The sequence below is a fragment of the Equus quagga genome, chromosome 9, assembly GCF_021613505.1.
Source record: "Equus quagga isolate Etosha38 chromosome 9, UCLA_HA_Equagga_1.0, whole genome shotgun sequence".
Classification (NCBI taxonomy): domain Eukaryota; kingdom Metazoa; phylum Chordata; class Mammalia; order Perissodactyla; family Equidae; genus Equus; species Equus quagga.
The window spans coordinates 46,142,755-46,164,273 of record NC_060275.1 but is presented as its reverse complement, the minus strand read 5'-3'; the positions used below and the strand labels follow the sequence as shown (position 1 = coordinate 46,164,273).

The 21,519-nt window shown below is 36.7% G+C and overlaps 1 protein-coding gene across 1 annotated transcript in view; it reads left to right on the top strand.

The window, feature by feature from the left end:
- Window positions 1–21,519, top strand: part of TAF4B (TATA-box binding protein associated factor 4b) — a 134,992-nt gene that overhangs the window by 111,477 nt on the left and 1,996 nt on the right. The window lies entirely within an intron of this gene.

The following is a 21,519-nucleotide window of genomic DNA, read 5'->3' as shown; positions in this document are numbered from 1 at the left end:
TTCTGCACATTTCATTGGCATACTATAATTTATCCATCTCTCGTATTGGACATGTTTGAGTTTTCAATATAATGTTGTGTGAACTTATTTATAATTAAATCTTTGACCATGGTTTGTTTTTTTTAATTTCAGAGATAGCATTGCAAAGTCAGATGAGATATTTATTATTAAAGTTCTTTTTAAATATTTACTGCCAATTACTGTCACCTAAAGTTGAACTAGTTATTTCCTATCAGCGGTATATGAAAGTGTCTTTTTATTAGCATCTCATAAATACTGGATATCATAATTTTAAAAACTTAATGTCATTTGTTATCTCTCAGTCTTTTAACTTGTTGCTCTCCTCTCTATTCTCTATTTAAGAGTCATAATGTACTTCTTGAGATGGCATTTGTATTCCCTTATTCATTCGTTCATTCCCACAGTTGTGCTAGGTAGAATGGTGAGAAAAGAACTAGGTCTGTGTCTTTTCCTCAAATGTTTTTATCTTCCTCTGCTTCATTAAGTATTTTGGTCACTATTGCTCCCACGGCAAATAGTGTTTCAATGGTGTTTTATATATAATATTTGAGGCTTTATGTGGCTTTTTTTTTTAAGTTGTCCAGCTTTAAGATGATTCCTATAAGTTGTCAGGCTCCCAGGGAGCAGTTTTTCAAAGTGTGTCTATGTGCATACTGCTTCTTAATTCACACTAGTATTACTCTGCTTAGGTTTCTTAAATGGTAGTAGTCTCACACGACCAGTTACACTGTTATGCTTATACTGTAATGTTGTACCAGTAGCTGTTTGTTTCAGCCCCTCATGCATCTCTTTGGTTCAGACTTTAGTGACTATGAAAAGCATGTATTGCCTATGTTAAAAAGAATTGCCTATAATAAATATCATTTAGGTCTTAGAGGGTTTTCTAAGGTGACAGATGAATGCTAATTAACAACCACCTAATGTTTATGGGAAAAGTGCTCCATTGCTAAGCACACCTTTCAAGTTTAAATGACAGTTAATTTCTCTGTGAAATTTTCCTAAAATAGATGTTCAGATTGTCAGTTAGTTACAGTGAACATGGAAGACAATGCATCTGCCTTAGATATTGCAACAGTACCTTCTAATGATATTTAGAGTTTATTGTTGGGTTTCTCTTTATGCATTTTTCCCAAGAATTCCAGAGTGTTGAAAAGAAGAGTAAATATAAGTTGCTTTTGAAATGTTTATTTGAACTTGTTGTTTGACTTCTCAGACCGTGCCAGTCTTTTGTTTTTTTGGTAAGAGACTCACATACTATAAAATTAACCATTTTAAAATATGCAGTTCAGTAGTTTTTAGCATATTCACATGGCAGTGCAACCGTCACCATTATTTAATCCCAGAGCATTTTCATTACTCCAAAAATAAACTCCATAGCCATTAGCAGTCACTTCCCCTAGCCCCTGGCAACCAATAATTTGCTTTTTGTCTCTATCAATTTGTTTATTCTGGACATTCATATAAATGGAATTATATCATATGTGGCCTTTTGTTTCTAACTTGTTTGACTTAACATAATGTTTTCAAGGTCCATCCATGTTGTAGCATATATCAGTACTTCATTCCCATTTATGGTTGAATAATATTCCATTGTATGTAAATAACACATTTTGTTTATCCATTCATCAGCTGGTGGACATTTGATTATTTATATACTTGGCTATTATGAGTAAGGCTGCCATGAACATTCATTTAAAGTTTTTGTGTGGACATGTATTTTCGTTTCTCTTGGGTGTATCCCTAGGAGTGTAATTGCTGGGCCGTGTATGGTAACTCTTGACTTTTTGAGCAACTGCCAAACTGCTTTCCATAGCAGCTGCACCGTTTTACATTCTTGCTCACAGTGCATGAGGGTTCCAATTTCTCCACATCCTCATCAACACTTGTTATTGCCATTTTCTTTTATAGTTATCCTAGTGGGTGTGAAGTGGTATCTCATTGATTTTGTTTTACTTTTCCCTAATGACTAATGATGTGGAACATCTTTTCATGTGCTTATTGGTCATTCGTATGTCTACTTGTAGAAATGAAGTCCAGTTGATCTATTTTTTTCTTTGGTTGCTTGTGCTTTAGGTGCCATATCTAAGAAATCATTGCCTAAGCCAATGTCACAGAGATTTATACCTGTGTTTTCTTCTAAGAGTTTTATAATTTAAGCTCTTACATTTACATCTTTGATCCTTTTTGAGTTCATTTTTGTATATGGTATGAGGTAGGGGATCCAAATTCATTCTTTTACATGTAGGTATCCAGCTATCCTGACACAATTTTTGGAAAAGACTGTTCTTTCCCCGTTGAATGGTCTTCACGCTCTTGTTGAAAATAAAGTAATATTAGATGTGTGGATTTCTTTCTGGGCTCAGAATTCTATTTTTTTGATCTATATGTCTATGTCTTATGCCACTACCACAGTGTCTTGATTACTGTAGTTTTGCAGTAAGTTTTGAAATCAGAAAGTGTGATTCCTCCTTTTTGATTCTTTGTTTTCAATTGTTTTGGCTATTCTGGATCCCCTATGTATTTTCATGCATATTTTAGGATCAGCTCATCAGTGTCTGCAAAAAAAAGCCAGCTGGGATTTTGATAAGGATTTATTGAAAATATAGATCAATTTGAGTAGTATTGCCATCTCAACAATGTTAAGTGTTCCAATCCATGAACATATGATGTTCCATCTGGTCTTTTTAAAGTTCTTTCAACAATGTTTTGAAGTTTTCAGTATACAAGTCTTGCACTTCATTTTGTTAAATTTATTCCTAAGTATTTTATTCTCTTTGATGTTATTATAAATGGCATTGATTTCTTAATTTCATTTTTGGATTGCTTATTGCCGGCATATAGAAATAGAGTTGATTTTTATATATTGATCTTGTATACTGCAACTTTGCTGAACTCGTTTATTAGCTCTACTAATTTTTTGTGAATTCCTTAGAATTTTCTATATATATAAGATAATATGTGCAACTAGAGTTAGTTTTACTTCTTCCTTTTATTTCTGGATTCCTTGTTCTTTCATTTTCTTGCCTAATTGCCCTGGCTAGAACCTTCAGTACAAGTTGAATAGAAGTGGTGAAAGCAGACATCCTTTTTGTTCCTAATTTTAGAGGGAAAGATTTCAGTTTTTCACCATTGAGTATGATGTTGCTGTGGAGTTTTCCTAGATGCTCTTAATAAGGTTGAGGAAATTCTGTTCTACTCCTAGGTTTTTTAGTGTTTTTTATCATGAAAGGGTGTTGATTTTGTCTAATGTTTTTCCTGCCTCTTTTGAGATGATCCTGTGTTTTTTTCCTTTATTAATAAAGTGTATTGCCCTGATTTTCATATGTTGAACCAACTGTACATTCCTGGGATAAATCCCACTTTGTCATTGATGTATAGTTCTTTTCATATGCTGCTAGATTCTGTTTACTAATATTTTCTTGAGGATTTTTGCATCTATATTCATAAAGGATATTGGTCTGTATTTTTCTTGCTATATCTTTGGTTTTGGTAGCAGGGTAGTACTGGTCTCGTAGAATGGATTAGGAAGTGTTCCCTCCTTTTCTATTTTTTTGGAAGAGTTTGTGAAGTATTTGGTATTAATTCTTCTATAAGTGTTTGGTAGACTTTGCCAGTGAAGCCGTCTAGTCCTGGAGTTTTCTTTGGGAAGAGTTTTTTGATTACTACTTCAGTCTCTTGTTATAGGAACATGTGCCATTTAATTCATCTTTTGCTTCTTAGTACCAGGCATGTATGCAACCTTGTATCCTTTTCCATTCTTTAGTCTTGTCCTCAGTGTCCATTCTTAACTTTGCACTTATGAATAAAGTGCTGGTAGCCTAACAAACCTTTCTTACCATTAAATGATTATGTTATGTTTTGACTGCAGCATGAAAGGCAAGTTTGAATATTGAAACCATAAAGCAAATTAGTTAGTATCTGCCTGATTTAGCTTAGGATGTGTTATTTAAGGAGATTTTAGTTGTTTGCTAATTTTTTGCCACAGAAAACACCTTGGGAGTATCCTGATTTTTTTTTTAAGCCCACTATTGCACAGAAATGGGCCATTCATAGGGTTCTGATCATGGTAAATCATCTTGTGGATTTATCACTCCACTCAATAGTCTGATTTCTAATGTTATTTCTTATGTTATAGTTTGGTGCTGTTGACATTGTGGTTGTATTTGGTTTCCCTAATTAGAGATTTCAACAAAATCAGTTGTTCCTCATCCTCCCAAATCAGTCGTATATATATCGCACATGAAAGCATGTACTTTTTTCTTTTGAAGATTAAATAAATAAAGGTAATCGTTAGTTAAATTATCAATTTTGGAATTAAAATCGTACAGTAGATTAAGTCTATTCACTGGATGATTTTTCATGCTGCTTACAAATGCTTTTGGCCATTAGCTTGTAGACTAGTGATTCTCAACTGGGGGCAGTACCTGCTCCTGTGGGGTGTTTGGAAATGTGTGGAGAGTTATTGTTTTGACACAGTGACTTGAGAGTTGCTGCTGTGCTACTGGCATTTGCTGGCTGGGAGCCAGCAATACGAAACATGGTTCAATGTGAGGAGCAGATCCCCCCAATCAAGCTTACTCAGACTTCTAATAACACCCCACTGAGAAACACTGATACAGAAATTTCTCAAGCATTTCAATAATATTTATAATCTCTTGAGTTGAACATATTCTTGGGTCTTAGAATATCTTCCAAGTAACTTTTTTATCTACAAACAACTTTCTACATAATATCGGAATAAACATTTCTTTGTACCTGTCGTAATATTTGTGGATGTAGAATTCTGACATCACAGTGCTTCCCAAACTCTTCACCAGACGGTAGAGAAGAGTCACCGTTTTCCTTTGGAGGAAGTCTTGAGTAAGGGATGACTTTTAGTTAAAAATTCAGACACACTTTGCCTTTGGTTTTTAGATTGAAGTATAATTTATATACAATAAAATATGCTGATTTGAATTGTAACCACTATCGCAAATCAAAATATAAAACATTTCTGTGACCCCAGAAAGTTCTGTCATGCCTTTTCAGTCATTACGACCTGCAGCCCCCTCCACAATTGCTGATCTAATTTCTGTTAATGGCTTAGTCTTGCTTGTTTTAGAACTTTGTACAATTGGGAATCGTACAGTAAGATACTCTTGTTTCTAAATTGTTTCACTCAATATTTATGTGTTGGAGATTTATTCACATTGCACGTATCAGTAGTACATTCCTTTTTGGTGCCGAGTAGTATTCCATTTTACAAATGCTCCGTAATTTGTGTATCTGTTGGATACTGGGGTTCTTTCCAGTTTTGGGCTAGTATGGGTAAAGCTGCTATGAACATTTTTGTGAAAGACATTTTGTGGACATATGTTGTCATTTCTCTTAGGTGAATATTTAGAAGTGCACCTGTTGAATCATAGGACAAATGTACGTTTAACTTTATAAGGGACTCTAAATTGTTTTTCAGATGGTCAGACCGTTCTAATACTCCCTTTAACAGTGTGCTTTTACTTTCATAATGGTGCCTTTTGGAAGAAGAGAAGGTTTTAACTTTTACAAAGTCCAATTTATCTTTTATAGTTAGTGCTTTCTGTATCCAGAAAATTTTGTGTACCCCATAGTTATGAAGATTTTTTCCTAGAAGGCTTCTAGTATTAGCTTTTAAATCTTAAGTGTTTGATCCATCTTGACTTAATTTTTGTGTCTGGTGTGAGGTAGGAGTTGAGGTTAATTTTTTCATATACAGATATCCTGTTACTCCATCCTATTTATTGAAAAGACTTTCCTGATTGAATTACCTTTTCATGACTTGTGTTGAAAATTAGTTAACTGTATATATGGGCATATATTCATACTCTATTTTGTTGATCTGTTTTTCTATACTTATGCCAATACCACAGTCTCTTGATTACTGTAATAATTTGGAAATCAGATAGTGGAAGTCCTCCAACTTTGTCCCTTTTCAATATTGTTTTCTGGGGCCTCTTTGGTTTTGTATGAATTTTAGAATCATCTTAATCATTCTTACAAAAACATATAGCTGTTTTTGTTAGTATAGCATTGAATCTATAGATCAATTTGCTAAGAATTGACACCTTAACAATATTGAGGCAATATGAGCTTTGTATATCTCTCCATTTACTTCTATCATCTTTAATTTCTCTCTAGTGTTTTAGTTTTCCATTTAGAAGTCTTTCACAACTTTCATTACTTTCATACATAGGTATTATTTTTTGATGCTATTGAAATGGTATTTTTAGTATTATACTTTCCAGTTGTTTTTTGCTAATACAACGATCTTGTGTCCTCCAACCCGCTAAATTTACTGAATTGTTCTAGTACGTTTTTGTGTCAGTTCCTTAAGATTGGCTAAACAGTCGTGTTGCCTACAAATGAAAATAGGGTACTTCTTTCTTTCCAATCTTTATGTTTTTTATCTATTTTTTGCCTTAGAGCACTGGCTAACATCCCCAGTACTGCATTGAATAGAAGTGGGGAGAGCAGACTTCCTTGCCTTGTTCCTCATCTTAGGAGGAAAAAGCACTCAGTATTTCACCCTTAAGTGTGATTTTGGCTCTAGGTTTTTCATAGAGGAGGTTTTTCTCTTCCTAGTTGACTAAGAGCGTTTATGATGGTGGGTGTTGAATTTTGTCAAGGCTTGTCTGAATTTATTTATCTGGTTATCATGTGAGTTTTCTCCTTTATTCTCTTAATTTGGTAATTTATATTGAATTTAAAATTTTTTTTTTTTTAAGATTTTATTTTTTTCCTTTTTCTCCCCAAAGCCCCCCGGTACATAGTTGTATATTCTTCGTTGTGGGTCCTTCTAGTTGTGGCATGTAGGACGCTGCCTCAGCGTGGTTTGATAAGCAGTGCCATGTCCACGCCCAGGATTCGAACCAACGAAACACTGGGCCACCTGCAGCAGAGTGTGCAAACTTAACCACTCGGCCACGGGGCCACCCTGAATTTTAAATTTTAATCAATCTTTTAATTCTGGATAAATCCCACTTGGTCATAATATAAAATTGATTATACATGTTACTGGATTCTGTTTGCTATTCATTTATTTTGTGGAGTATTTTTGCGTCTATGTTCATAAAGATATTGGTCTGTAATTTTATTTGGTTGTAATGTCCTTGTTAGTTTTGGTTTGAGCTGTGCTTGGGTTCCCTCTTCCTTCATTTTTTTGAAAGTGTTTGTGTAAGATAGGTCTTATATCCTCCTAAAATGTTTTGTACAATTTACCAGTGACGCCACCTGAGCCTAGAGTTCTCTATGTGGAGAAACCTCAATCCTCTTTCTTTTGTGTTAGTTTTTGAAAGTTGTGTTTCTTAAAGAATTTTTGCACTCATCTGGGTTGTTGAAGTCATTTACATAAAATTATTAATTGTACCATGTTTTCTTTTTAATGTCTGTAGTGATGTTACCCTTTCTTTCTTTCCTGATAGTGATAATTTGTGCTTTCTCTCTCTTTTCTTGATCAGTTTAGATAAAAGTTTTACTAATCTTTTCCAAAAACTAACTTATGGCTTCAATTTTTTCAAAATTTTTTGTCCTTTTCCTATTTCATTGATTTCCACTTCTATTATTTCCTTTCTTCTACTTACATTGAGTTTAATATTTTCTTTTTGCAACTTCTTAAGGTGAAGCTTTGGTATACCTTACTTTTCTAATGTAAACACTTAAAGCTATAAATTTTTGTTAGCTTTTCTCTTTAGCCCCACTCCCACAAACTTGGGTATTTTGGATATATTGTGTTGTTATTATAATTAAGTTAAAAAATATTTCCTAATTTCCCTTTTGGCATCTTTTTTGACCTACAGACTATTTGGAAATGTGTTGTTTAATTCCAGATATTTGGTGTTTTCAGTCTGATCAGAGAACTTATTCTATGATTTTAATCCTTTTAAATTTATTGAGCCCTGTCCTAGCATATGGTTTATCTTAATGAATATTCTCTCTGCACTTGAGAAAGATCTGTGTTCTGCAGTGTTGAGTGTAGGGTCTATAAGTCTTGTGTTTCCTTGCTAATTTTTTTGGCTACTTGTCCCATAAGTTACTGAGGGAAGTGTGTAAGTTGTTTTTTTTTTTTTTTCCTTAACCATGGTTATGCATTTGTCTATTTCTTCATGTCCATTTTTGCTTCTTTTATTTGATGGTCTGGTATAAGGTACAAACACTTTATGTCTTTCTGATGAATTATCCTGTTTTGTCATTGTGAAATTGTCCTCATTTCTAGACGTATTCCTTGTCTTAAAGTCTGCTTTATTTCATATTGTTACAGCCACACCAGCTTTCTTATGCTTATTACTATTTGAATGGTTTATCTTTTCTCTATCCTTTTACTTCCGGCCTATCTGTGTCTTTGTTTAAAGTTGTCTCTGATGAATAGCATACAGTTGAGTTTTGGGTTTGTATCCAAACTAAAACTTATTTGGACTGTTTAGTCATTTACATTTAATATAACTGTGATTGGACTTGAGTCTACCATCTTGCTATTTATTTTCTGTTTGTCCACTGTTTTTTTGTTTCTCCTTTCCTGTCATCTTTTGAATTAATCAAGTAGTATTTTAGTATGTTGTTCTGTATCCTCCGTTGGCTTTTTAACTATACCTCTTTTATTTTTTTTTAATAGTTGCTGTATATATCTGTTTAAAGGTATAATATGTATCCTTCACTGACTACACTCAGCCTGAATTAATACCACTTCACATATAAAATAAAACCCTTTTAACCTTATAATTCCATTACACAATCCCTCCCATCCTTTGTGCTATTGTTGTCACTTGTTTTACTCCTACATGTTTTGACCTCCATAGTACATTATTATTACTTGGTCATATATCTTTTAACGAATTTATGAAAATAAAAATTGTTCTTTTATATTTACCATTTTGAGGACTCTTCCATTTTCCCGTAAATTCATATTTCTTTCTACTATCATTTTCTTTCTTTCTTTTTTTTTCTTGCTAAGGAAGATTCACCCTAAACTGACATCCCCTGCCAATCTTCCTCTTTTTGTATGTGAGCCACTGCCACAGCATGGCCACTGACAGGCGAGTGGTATAGGTCTGTGCCTGGGAACTGAACCATGGCCGTTGAAGTAGAGTGCACCAAACTTAACCACTAGGCCACAAGGGCTGGCCCTCTAGTATCATTTTCCATCAGTTGATATGCAGTTCACCAACTCTGTTCTTACCAGAGTTTTAAACAAAGCTATTACTTATTTATTTTTTGTTGAAAAATTTGAGTTCGTAATAGTTTACATCATTGTGAAATTTCAGTTGTACATTATTTCTTGTCTGTCACCACATAGGTGCTCCCCTTCACCCCCTGGGCCCACTCTCCCACTCCCCTTCTCCTGGTAACCACTGAACTCTTTTCTTTGTCCATGTGTTTGTTTATATTCCACATAGGAGTGATATCATCTGATGTTTGTCTTTCTCATTTCACTAAGCATAGTTCCCTCCAAGTCTTTCCATATTGTTGCAAATGGGAGGAATTTGTCTTTTTTTCTGGTTGAGTAGTATTCCATTGTATGTGTATACCACATCTTCTTTATCCAATCATCAGTTGATGGGCGCTTGGATAGTTTCCATGTCTTGGCTATTGTGGATAGTGCTGCGATAAACGTAGGGGTACATATGTTACTTTGGATTGTTGATTTCAAGTTGTTTCGGTAGATACCCAGTAGTGGGATAGCTGGGTCATATGGTAGTTCTATTTTTAGTTTTTTGAGGAATCTGCATACTGTTTTCCATAGTGGCTGCACCAGTTTGCTTTTCCACCAGCAGTGTATGAGGATGCCCTTCTCTCCCCACCTTCTCCAACATTTGTTATTCTTAGTCTTAGTGATTATAGCCATTTTAACAGGCATAAGGTGATATCTTAGTGTAGTTTTGATTTGCATTGCCCTGATGATTAGTGATGTTGAACATCTTTTCATGTGTTTATTGGCCATCTGTGTACCTTCTTTGGAAAAATGTCTGTCTGTATCCTCTGCCCATTTTCTGATCGGACTGTTTGTTTTTTTGTTGTTTAGTTGTATGAGTTCCTTATATATTATGGTGATTAACCCCTTATCAGATATATGATTTGCAAAAAATTTTCTCCTAATTGGTGAAATTGGTTTTGATCCTAGTTTCTTTTGCCTTGCAGAAGCTCATTAGTCTGGTGAACTCCCACTTGTTTCTTTTTTGTTTTGTTTCCCTTGTCTGAGAAGACATAGTATTCGAAAAGATCCTTTTAAGTTCAGTGTCAAAGAGTGTACTACCTATATTATCTTCCAGGAGTTTTGTGGTTTCAGGACTTATCTTCAAGTCTTTGATCCATTGTGAGTTTATTTTTGTGTATGGCGTGAGATAATGGTCTACTTTGATTCTTTTGCATGTGGCTGTCCAGTTTTCCTCACACCATTTGTTGAAGAGACTGTCTTTTCTCCATTGTATGTTCTTGACACCTTTGTTGAAGATTAGCTGTCCATATATGTGCAGTTTTATTTCTAGGCTTTCGGTTCTGTTCTGTTGATCTGTGTGTCTGTTTTTGTACCAGTACCATGCTGTTTTGATCACTATAGCTTTGTAGTACATTTTGAAGTCAGGGATTGTGATGCCACCAGCTTCGTTCTTTTTTCTCAGTATTGCTTTAGCAGTTCGGGTCTTGGTTTGCCCCATATGGAGTTTAGGATTCTTTGCTCTATTTCCGTGAAGAATGTCATTGGGATTCTGATTGAGATTGCATTGAATCTGTAGATTGCTTTAGGTAATATGGACATTTTAACTATGTTTATTTTTCTAATCCATGTGCATAGAATCTCTTTCCATCTCTTTATGTCATTATCTATTTCTTTCAATAATGTCTTAATAGTTTTCATTGGATAAATCCTTTGCCTCCTTATTTAAATTTATTCCTAGGTACTTTATTCTTTTTTTTGCCATTGTAAAAGGATTTGTATTCTGGAGTTCTCTTTCTGTAAGGTCGTTATTAGAGTACAGAAATGCAACTGATTTTCGTAAGTTGATTTTGTACCCCATAACATTACTGCAGTTGTTAATTATTTCTAATAGTTTTCCTCTGGTTTCTTTAGGGTTTTCTATATATAAGATCATGTTGTCTGCAAACAGTGAGAGTTTCACTTCTTCACTCCCTATTTGGATTCTTTTTATTCCTTTCTCTTGCCTAATTGCTCTGGCCAAAACTATGTTGAATAAGAGTGGCAAGAGTGGGCACCCTTGTCTTGTTCCTGTTCTCCGAAGGAAGGCTTTCAGTTTTTGCCCATTGAGTATGATATTGGCTGTGGGTTTGTCATATATGGCCTTTATTATGTTGAGGTAATTTTCTCCTATCCCCATTTTGTTAAGAGTTTTTATCATAAATGGCTGTTGGATCCTGTCGAATGCTTACTCTGCATCTATTGGGATGATCATGTGGTTTTTATTTCGCATTTTGTTGATGTGATGTATCACATTAATTGATTTGTGGATGTTGAACCATCCCTGTGTCCCTCCTGTGAATCCCACTTGATCATGATGGATTATTTTTTGATGTATTGCTGTATTTGGGTTGCCAAAATTTTGTTGAGGATTTTTGCATCTATGTTCATCAGCAATATTGGCCTGTAGTTTTTCTTTTTTGTGTTGTCCTCGTCAGGCTTTGGTATCAGAGTGATGTTCACCTTATAGAGTGTGTTAGGAAGCATTCCATCTTCCCTAATTTTTTGGACTAGCTTGAGAAGGATAGGTATTAGATCCTCTCTGAAAGTTCGGTAGAATTCTCCAGAGAAGCCCTCTGGTCCTGGGCTTTTATTCTTTGGGATGTTTTTGAATACTGTTTCAATCTCTTTCCTTGTGATTGTTCTATTCAGATTCTCTATTTCTTCTTGATTCAGCTTTGGGAGGTTGTAAGAGTCTAAGAATTTATCCATTTCCTCTAGATTGTTCATTTTCTTGGCATATGGTTTTTCATAGTATTCTCTTATAATCCGTTGTATTTCTGTGGTATCCGTTGTTATTTCTCCTCTTTTGTTTCTAATTTTATTTCTCTGAGCTTTCTCTCTTTTTTTCTTTGCAAGTCTGACTAAGGTTTGTCAATTTTACTTATCTTCCCAAAGAACCAGCTCTTTTAAACAAAGCTATTATTGATACACTTGAGTGGATTGGTAAATCTACTTTTAGTTGTGAGGCACAGCAACCCTTTCTGATATTGTAGCTTTTTTTAACATTCACAATCCTGCAAGGATTAAATCATTGCTGGTTCTGACAGAAAAAGAAAACCTGGTGTTCCTTTGAAGAAGTTTTCATAAAATAATAGATATAACTTGTCTCTGGATATTGTTTACTTGAGTTTTTGGAGGACTCTATGTCTTAATTAAAGGTTCAAGAAAATAATTATAGTATAAAGAGGAAAGTCCTGGCATGGGCTTTTCAACTTGCTGTCAACATGCTTTTCAGAGTTGACTGTTTACTTGGTTATTTGCTGTTCTTGTGTGTTGCATTATTTGGTTGGCTGAAGCACTTTCTCGCTGTTCGGAGAGAGTGGCGGAAAAACAGCCTTTTGAGTAAATGCCATGTGGTGGCAGTGGGGTGAGGATGAGCAGGTGAGATAAGTTGTTAAAGGGCTGAGTAATGCTTATGAACAAGCCATCAGAGGACTTGACCTTTATATTTTTCTCCCAAATTTCTTTGGCTTAAAGCTAACAATGACAGCAGGGTCTTGATTTAAAAGGTCCAAAGCCATAAGATGGCTCATTTTCATTGTTTGTTCATTAATATAAGTGATATTATTGGCTGACACTAGACACAGATCACACTACACATGTTGGTTGGATACCAGCTAAGTGCCAAACACTATATAAAATATTCATAGGTACAAAATCCTTCCCTTGGAGCAAGTGAGAAAGTTAGAGGTAGTTGCGCTGCGTGAGTACATGTGAGGTAGAGTAGAGTACAGACTACTGCTGAAGTACACCGGAGTTGTGCCTCGTCTAGACCTGGATGAGTTTGTGTTTGTAACATTGGGGAAACATGCTACCTGAGTTGAATCTTAAACAACTTAGTCAAGTGATGTGATACAAGGATAGGACAGAGAGATTGGAGAAGGAATTCCAGGAGGGGAGAATTAACTGTCTGGAGCAAAGCGGAAAAAAATATTCTGTGGCATGCTCAGTCCTTTGGGACAGGAAGAAAGGAATGAGAGAGGAGACTGGGGAGACGCTTTGGTACCCTCGTGGATGACTGTGTGTGCCGTGCTTGGACACTTGGACTGGGTCCAGCAGGAGATTTTTAGCCATTGGAGCACTTTAAGCAGGAAAACAGTATTACCAGATTATTTATTGCTTTAGAAAGATCATTCTCACTGCAGTGTGAGCAATACTAATACTGGAAATTGAGAGGTTTCTTAGAAGATTGTTGAAGTAATCCAGGCAGAAGATAAAGGGGGTTAAAATGTAGAAAGAAGTAAATGATTTGGAAACTGTTAAGGAGGTAGAACTGATAAGAAGTGACAGATGGAATGTAGAGGAATAAAGGGATGAAAATGACACCCAGTTTTCTGTCTTGGGCATTGAAAGTGAATGATATTACTTTAAATAAGAGAAGAGGAGAAAGGGAAGAAATGATGATTTGAAACATATCGAATTTAGGAGACATTCAATTGGAGACTTCATTAGGAAATTGAACAATAAGGTCTGGCATTTAAGAAAACATTCTTTTGGAGATAAAGATGGTGGATTGTCATTAGCACAGGACACACCAGTATTACCTTTATAGCTCTCATAATTACACAACCAGATTAGAACTCAAAACCTGTGATTACATGTCACATCGATCTGTTTAGACATATTACTTCTATAAAAGACTGTTGAAACACACGTACTTAAAAGTAACAAAATTCTGGGGCAGAAGTTAATGTGCGGGGTTGACAATATTCTGAAATAACTCAAAGGAATAAAATGAAGGTGGTAAAGGTGAACTATTGCTTCAGAAGTTCTGCTTGTTGACCAGCAGAGGGCAGTGAATCTTGAAGCTCAGTATTTTCTGCTCTGTGTTGCCCTTAAGGCCCAGAAGCTTAGGTCTTGAATAGAGATTTTCAGCGTTCCTGTTACACAAGGGCAGGCATCCAGGATACTTTTACTTATCCTTGCTTCCAAGACTTATAAAATGTTCCGTTTTTGTTCTGGAGCTAATTCTTCATTTTACCTCCTGTTCCCCATGACTAGTCCTTATTTCCTCCGTAAAGTTTAAGACTTGAGTCATCCCTTACGAGCTGCCGTGGTAGCATGGGGTTAGGATAAAATCAGTTAGCAAGTCTGAGAAATGTAATGAATCTTTGCCTCTCTCTATTAAATATATACAGTTTTTGTTTCTAGTTCACTGTTAAGATTCGGGAACACATTTGTGGTTTTTTAGTCTTATGATTCAGAGAATACAATGGAAGAAGCTGGCATTACCTTCTAGAGACAGTATTGTTAAGCTGGGTTGGTTCTGTAAAGTAGCAGGCTCCTCCACTGTTTGACTGGAGGAGCCTATGAGAAACTTTCTGTCCCAGGATATATCTTTCATCCACCTGCCACGTCTGAAATGCCCATTGGTTTACTCTTTAGCTGTAGGCATTCAAAGCTCCACTGAAATTCAGAAATTTTATTGGGAGGGACAAGGTAAGTGTGAGAGGACAAATTCTTTCTTTCTTTTTTTATTGTCTTTTTTTTTTTTTTGAGGAAGATTAGCCCTGAGCTAAGGTCTGCTGCCAATCCTCTTTTTGCTGAGGAAGACTGGCCCTGAGCTAACATCCATGCCCATCTTCCTCTACTTTATATGTGGGATGCCTGCCACAGCATGGCTTGCCAAGCAATGCCATGTCCACACCCTGGATCCGAACCCGCGAGCCCTAGGACACCGAAGTGGAATGTGCACATTTAACTGCTGCGCCACCATGCCGGCCCTGGACAAATTATTTCTTTAAGTTAGCTGGGACTTAAGAGAATAGGACATAGGCAGGGAAATTTATTTTAACTAGAGGATGGAAAGAAAGGTCTGGAACTAGGATTATACTGTTTTCTATTTATACACCTTCACTGCCTCCCAACTGACTAATGAATTAATTTATCATAACAATGACCAACATTTATAGTGTGTACTGTGTACCAGGCATTGTTCTCATTTAACCCTCAAGCCAACCCTATGAGATAATTACTGTTACTATCCCTATTTTGTAGATTAGGAACCTGAGGGCACAGAGAAGTTAAGTAATTTGTCTGGGGTTGCTTCTAGAGGAGACAACTGGTATTCACCATGGTTCAGTCTTCCTGTATATCTTATGCTGCCCAACACAGTTCTTGCCCGTTGTGGGTGCCAGTAACCCAGATAACTTTTGAACCGAGTCAGCACGTGGGCTAGCATGAAGCTAAGTTGCCTTGGATGGGGGCTCTTGGAAACAGAGGCCCACATGAAGTCACTGAGAACCTCAGCAGGATGCAGGAAGCCCCTGGGCTCATAAAGATGTTATTTCTGCATCTCGGTTAGTATAGCAGTAATATAATTTAAGGACATGTGGAAAAAGAAGTAGAGAAGCTTTTAAAGGTTCTACTTCGGAGCACTCACTTTATTAAATTGAGGGAATAAAAATTTGGATAACGGGTTATTTTTAATTACTTAGTGTCATTCTTAAAACGATGTTATTTCTCTGAAATTGGTAAGTGACGGGGTTTTTTTCTTATTAGAAATCTTTTTTTCTTATTAGAGCAGAAGAGTTTTGTTGTAAAAATAAGAAACTTTGTTTAGTGATATAATCGAAGAAATTAATGAAGGCTAACTTAATTGACCTGGCAGTGTTAGAGCGTGTTAACATTTCTGTTTGATTACGCCTCCGAGAACATCTGTTGTGTACTTGGTAAGTGAATTATTTCTTTCATCTTCATTGAACTTCATCTTCTGTTTTAACTTTCTTTTCACCCAGGTGAAGAATCCAGATTAAGGAATGTCCTCATGTAGAAAGATGACTTGGGAAAACCTTCTATTTCAGAAATAAGTAGTAAATTGTCATGAGTCTTTTTTCTTCTTACAAATTCTGTTCTCTTAACTGCATTAGTGTTCTTTGGCATTGACAGTGTAATGTGACCAGAAATCAGTCCTAGGCATCTTTGGGGAAAGGACTTGCTGAGGTGGAAGAAAATTAAAACTCGTGGTGAGAAGGCAGGTTTGAGTGTTTATGGCTTTAAGTTCTCCGTGCACATTCCACGCTCTTTACCTTGCATAACTGAGAGGTAGCTCATTTCTGACCAGGTCATTGTGAAACTGGCAAGTCAGATTGTGGACATTCCCAAATCATAAGCATAGGAATTAAAATGATAGATGTTTGTATCCAGGTTCAAGAAAGAGTGACTTTTTAAGTCCGCCACTATTTGGGGTAAGAGGATGCTGTCACCTTTGTAAAGTTGTGAATTATGAAAGACATTTCTGTTGGGTTACCGGGTGTCCCTTGGGGTTTGTTTCATTTATAACATTGCCTCAGGCCTTCTGCTGCATCCTGTTGGAATGACCTCCTTTTCAACCCTGTGCTGGCAGCTGGAATATGGCTCTTTCCCCTGGATCCTTCAGGCTTGTCACATGACAAACATGAACTGTGACCCTTTTGTCCCCTACCCAGATGATTCAGTTTCCTTAAATTTTTTCTGTTTAACAGTTTTGCTTTATTTTCTTTCGCCTTTTTCCCTGTTTGCTCCCCTTTTTATTTCCTACCTAGACAAGGGGATTTTTGGAGTAATTTAACTTCTTTGTTGAAGTATAATATTGGTGCAGAAAATTACATAAATAATAAGCTCACTGAATTTTCACAGCATGAACACACCCATGTAGACAGTACTTAGATCAAGAAAGAGAACATCACACGAACCTCAGAAAGCTCTTCGGGCCCCTTCTAGTCACTACTCCTTCCCACAAAGGAAGGCATTATCCTGACCTCTATAGCTTTGACTTTGTAGAAATGGAATCAAATGAATGTATTCTTTTGTGTCTGGATCCTCTCATGTAACATTTTTGTGATATTCATCCATATTACTCAGTTTCTTATTGCTGTGTAGTATTCCATTTGTATGAATATTCCACAATTTATCATCTAGTCTAGTCTTAATGGGTATTTGGATTGTTTCTACTTTTGGGCTATTATGAATATAGTGCCAGACATTACATGTCTTTTGATGAACATATGACGTATTTCTGTGTATTTACATAGAAGTGGAATTGCCAAGACCTATTGTATCCGTCTAGTCGTTTAATTAAAAATTCATATAAAACACTAAATGACTGATTTTACACAAACTCTTGGTAGGAAACATTTGTAAACATATATAGATACAGCTTTAGCATATCTGATTTTTGGCTAAGAAAAGTGCTTTTAGGGGCCGGCCCCAGGGCTGAGTGGTTAAGTTCTCATGCTCCGCTTTGGCAGCTGGGGGTTTCGCTGGTTCAGATCCTAGGCGTGGACATGGCACCGCTCATCAGGCCATGCGGTGTCCCACATAGCACAACCAGAAGGACCTACAACTAGAATATACAACTATGTACTGGGGGGCTTTAGGGAGAAGAAAGAAAAAGAAAAGATTGGCTACAGATGTTAGCTCAGGAGCCAATCTTAAAAAAAAAAAAGGTGCCTCTACTTAAATGTACTATAGTTTTAAATAGATGACTCCTATATACAACAAAATTGCCACTCACCGCCTATGACACATTTTATTAACTTTCTTCCTAATATATACTTTTTATTACAGTTTTCCAAAGGTGAGTTGTTGGGATTGATGAATGTGGTCATTATTTTGATGGTGGTGATGATTTCATAGGTGTATGTACATTATGTGAGATTGCACACTTTAAATGTGTGCAGTCTTTTGTATGTCAATTATAAAAACAAAACTAAAAGCCTTACAGAGTTCAGATCTCACCACTCCATGGTTCAAAAATCTTCAACGCTCCTCATCGCCCAGAGCAGCAACTTGAGCACTTGTTATTTTTTGAGAGCTATGGTAAACACCTTCCACACGTTATTTCTTTTTTCCCCACATTATCTCTTCCTTTTCACACAACATTATAGCAAGTTATATGGGTGCTGTCTCCATTTATCAAATGAGGAAACTGAGCTTAGATAGGTTAAGCAACCTGTTTAAGGTCACACAGCAAAATTGAGCCTAGACTGCAAAAATCTTAGGAAAACATTTTGATGTTGATAATTTACAACAGTTAAGATTACCTCTGAGTTACACCACCTCTGAGTGGTGACACTAATAGGGAAGATTGATATGTGGTGCTTGACTGCAAAGTGACAGAGGCTGACACTTGTATTTGTACAAATTGCCTTCATTACCAAGAACATTGCAGAAGTGATGAGCTACTGGCTCAATACTGTAGATGGTCTCCAGGGTAAGTAGCCAGACAGCATGCAGCCACAAGTAATCTTTTTGTCCTTTTTTAAAATTTGGACTTTCCAAAATTTATTCTATGGTTACCTTTGAACGAGTTTAACCTAATGAATATAGAAATGTGATTGTGATATCATATCCCCCTAAAACTGAATAATACCCCTTTTTGGAGGGGAGAGGAAGATTCGCCCCGAGCTAACATCCGTGCCAGTCTTCCTCTAGTTTATATGTGGATGGCTGCCGACGAGTGGTATAGGTTACGCCCAGGAACATCCTGGGCCACCTAAGTGGAGCACACCAAACTTAACCACTAGGCCCCAGGACCAGCCTCCTGAATAGTATCTTTTAAGGAAATTTTGTGTGACCATCAGATGAAGTGCCCCGAGGTCATTCTGTGAATAGGCAATTAAGTTGATTTGTTTTGACCTCAGTGTATTAGAGACCTTAAGAAGGATTTCCATCCCCTCCATCAACAATAACAACAGAAAAAACAGAAACAAAAATATAGAGGGAATAACTAAAATTTGATGGTTATAAAAGGAAAGTAACAGAACCAGAAGATTTATTTCCTATGTTAGGTAAGTATCTTCTCTTGTATACATTTTTTGGGTGGAGAAAGGTGAATTGCCAAGCCTATCAAGATGTTTTTGAAATGAAGTTTGGTAAAAAAGAATGAGAGAATAAAGGATTTCATTTTTACAAAATTACATTCTGTCTGAGAAGTCTGTATTTTTCATTTCTTCTTCCAATCTTTTTTTTTTTTTTAAATAGTGGTGTATAGACATATTGATATTTAGAAACTGTCTTAATACGGGAGTATTGGGTTTCATTCATTTTTAAATGACATTTAGAACTCATATTGGTTGTTCTGTTTTAAACCAGTACATTCGTTTCGGAAAATTTTGCTGATGATCTGTTTGGTTCTGTGCAGTCTGCTGAGCCATGGAAGACATTGAAATGATAGTCCCTGTCCGCAGAAAGTTTATGATCTAGTGAGTACTTGTGGGTGGTGATGGCACATACAGATTACTGTAATGTGGTGTAAGGCAATTGCCACAGTAAAAATTCCTTGTGAGGAGGGCAAATAGACCCATTTGAAATGGGTCTTAACAGACAAGTAGAGAGGCCAGCCCAGTGATGCAGTGGTGAAGTTCAGGTGCTCTGCTTCAGTGGCCTGGGGTTTGCAGGTTCAGATCCCAGGTGCAGACCTACACACCATTTATCAAGCCATGCTGTGGTGGCATCCCATATGCAAGGTAGAGGAGGATCGGCACGGACATTAGCTCAGGGACCATCTTCCTTAAGCAAAAAGAGGAGGATTGGTGACAGATGTTAGCTCAGGGCCAGTCTTCCTCATAAATAAATGAATAAATAGATAGAAAGAAAGAAAGAAAAGAAAAGCCAAGTAGAGGGGGACAGCCCCAGTGGCCTAGTGGTTAAGTTCAGCATGCTCTGCTTGGTGGCCCAGGTGTGGTTCCTGGGTGTGGACCTACATCACTCTGTTAACAGCCATACTGTGCTGGTGGCCCACATACTGAAAAATAGCGGAAGATGTTAGTTCATGGCTGATATTCCTCGGCAAAAGGAAAAAAAGACAAGTAGATTGGTCTGGAATGTCTTCTACTGACTTTTGTTTATTGACTATAGTTAAAATGCCTTGTAAAGGAGCAATGGGAAGTAAAGCTGGAGGGAAGCCGGGTGATGAGTTTGTGCCTGATCTGGTGGCTAATGTAGCACAACGACTAAGAGCTCGCTCACCTTAGATCAAATTAGAGATTGAGTCCCAGCTCAATTTTGCTGTGTAACCTTATTGCTTAACCTATCTAAGCTCAGTTTCCTCATTTGATAAATGGAGACAGCACCCATATAACTTGCTATAATGTTGTGTGAAAAGGAAGAGATAATGTGGGGAAAAAAGAAATAACGTGTGGAAGGTGCTTACCATAGCTCTCAAAAAATAACAAGTGCTCAAGTTGCTGCTCTGGGCGATGAGGAGCGTTGGAAGATTTTTGAACCATGGAGTGGTGAGATCTGAACACTCTAAGGCTTTTAGTTTTGTTTTTATAATTGACATACAAAAGACTGCACACATTTAAAGTGTGCAATCTCACATAATGTACATACACCTATGAAATCATCACCACCATCAAAATAATGACCAACATCCATCAATCCCAAAAGTTTTGTCTAAGACTTTTAAAGAGAGGAGTCTGGCCTGCAATGTGCAGCAAAGAATGAAGTGAAGTAGAGCCTCGAAGTGGAGAAATCAGTTAAGAAGCTACGGGCCATGGTCCAGGTGAGAGAAAGAATGAATGAGGTCATGAACTAGGTGTGGTGGCAGTTGGCCTTCCCCAAGAGACTGGACTGCTGGGGGACAGAGTTGAGCCTGCATTGTTACAGTTATGTGCTACATAGTGAGATTTCAGTCAACGACAGACCACATATAACGACAGTGGTCCCACAAGATTAGTACCATATAGCCTAGGTGTGTGGTAGGCTGTACCATCTAGGTTTGTGTAAGTACTATAGGAGAGGAAGAAATTTTTCTTTACCCTTCTAGGTTCTCTGGCTAGTCTAAGAATTAAATTGACGTGAGACAGTTTAACAGGAGGAAAAAAAAAGTTTAGGAACGTGTATATATCCATGGGAGAAACCTAGGAAAACCGAGTGACTCACCAAAATGACTGAAACCCTCACCTCGAATACCCTCCTCAGCTAAAGACAAAAGAAGACATTGAGGGTGGGGAGAGTCAGGGACTTCAAAGGGAAGGAAGGTGATTCACAGGTAGGTAAAGAGGAGCAAAGGTACGGAAAACAGGTGTTTGGCCACACAGAAACAGAAGAACACAGAGGGGAGCCTAACAAACAGGCTTCTCTAGGTTCCCCCATCGACCACCTAGTTCATGTTATGCTAAGGTGATAGCTCTCTTCATGAGACAGGTTTTTTAATCTGAATTCTTTTATGCAGTTAAAGGGGATGTAACAAGGAAAACTTGCTGAGTCTTTTATTTCTTAAAAATAATTAACCTAAAATAATCCTCATGTTAAAGAGACACATTTTGGGGTGGCAAATTTTGTTCTCCTTCAGTACACTCTATGACGTT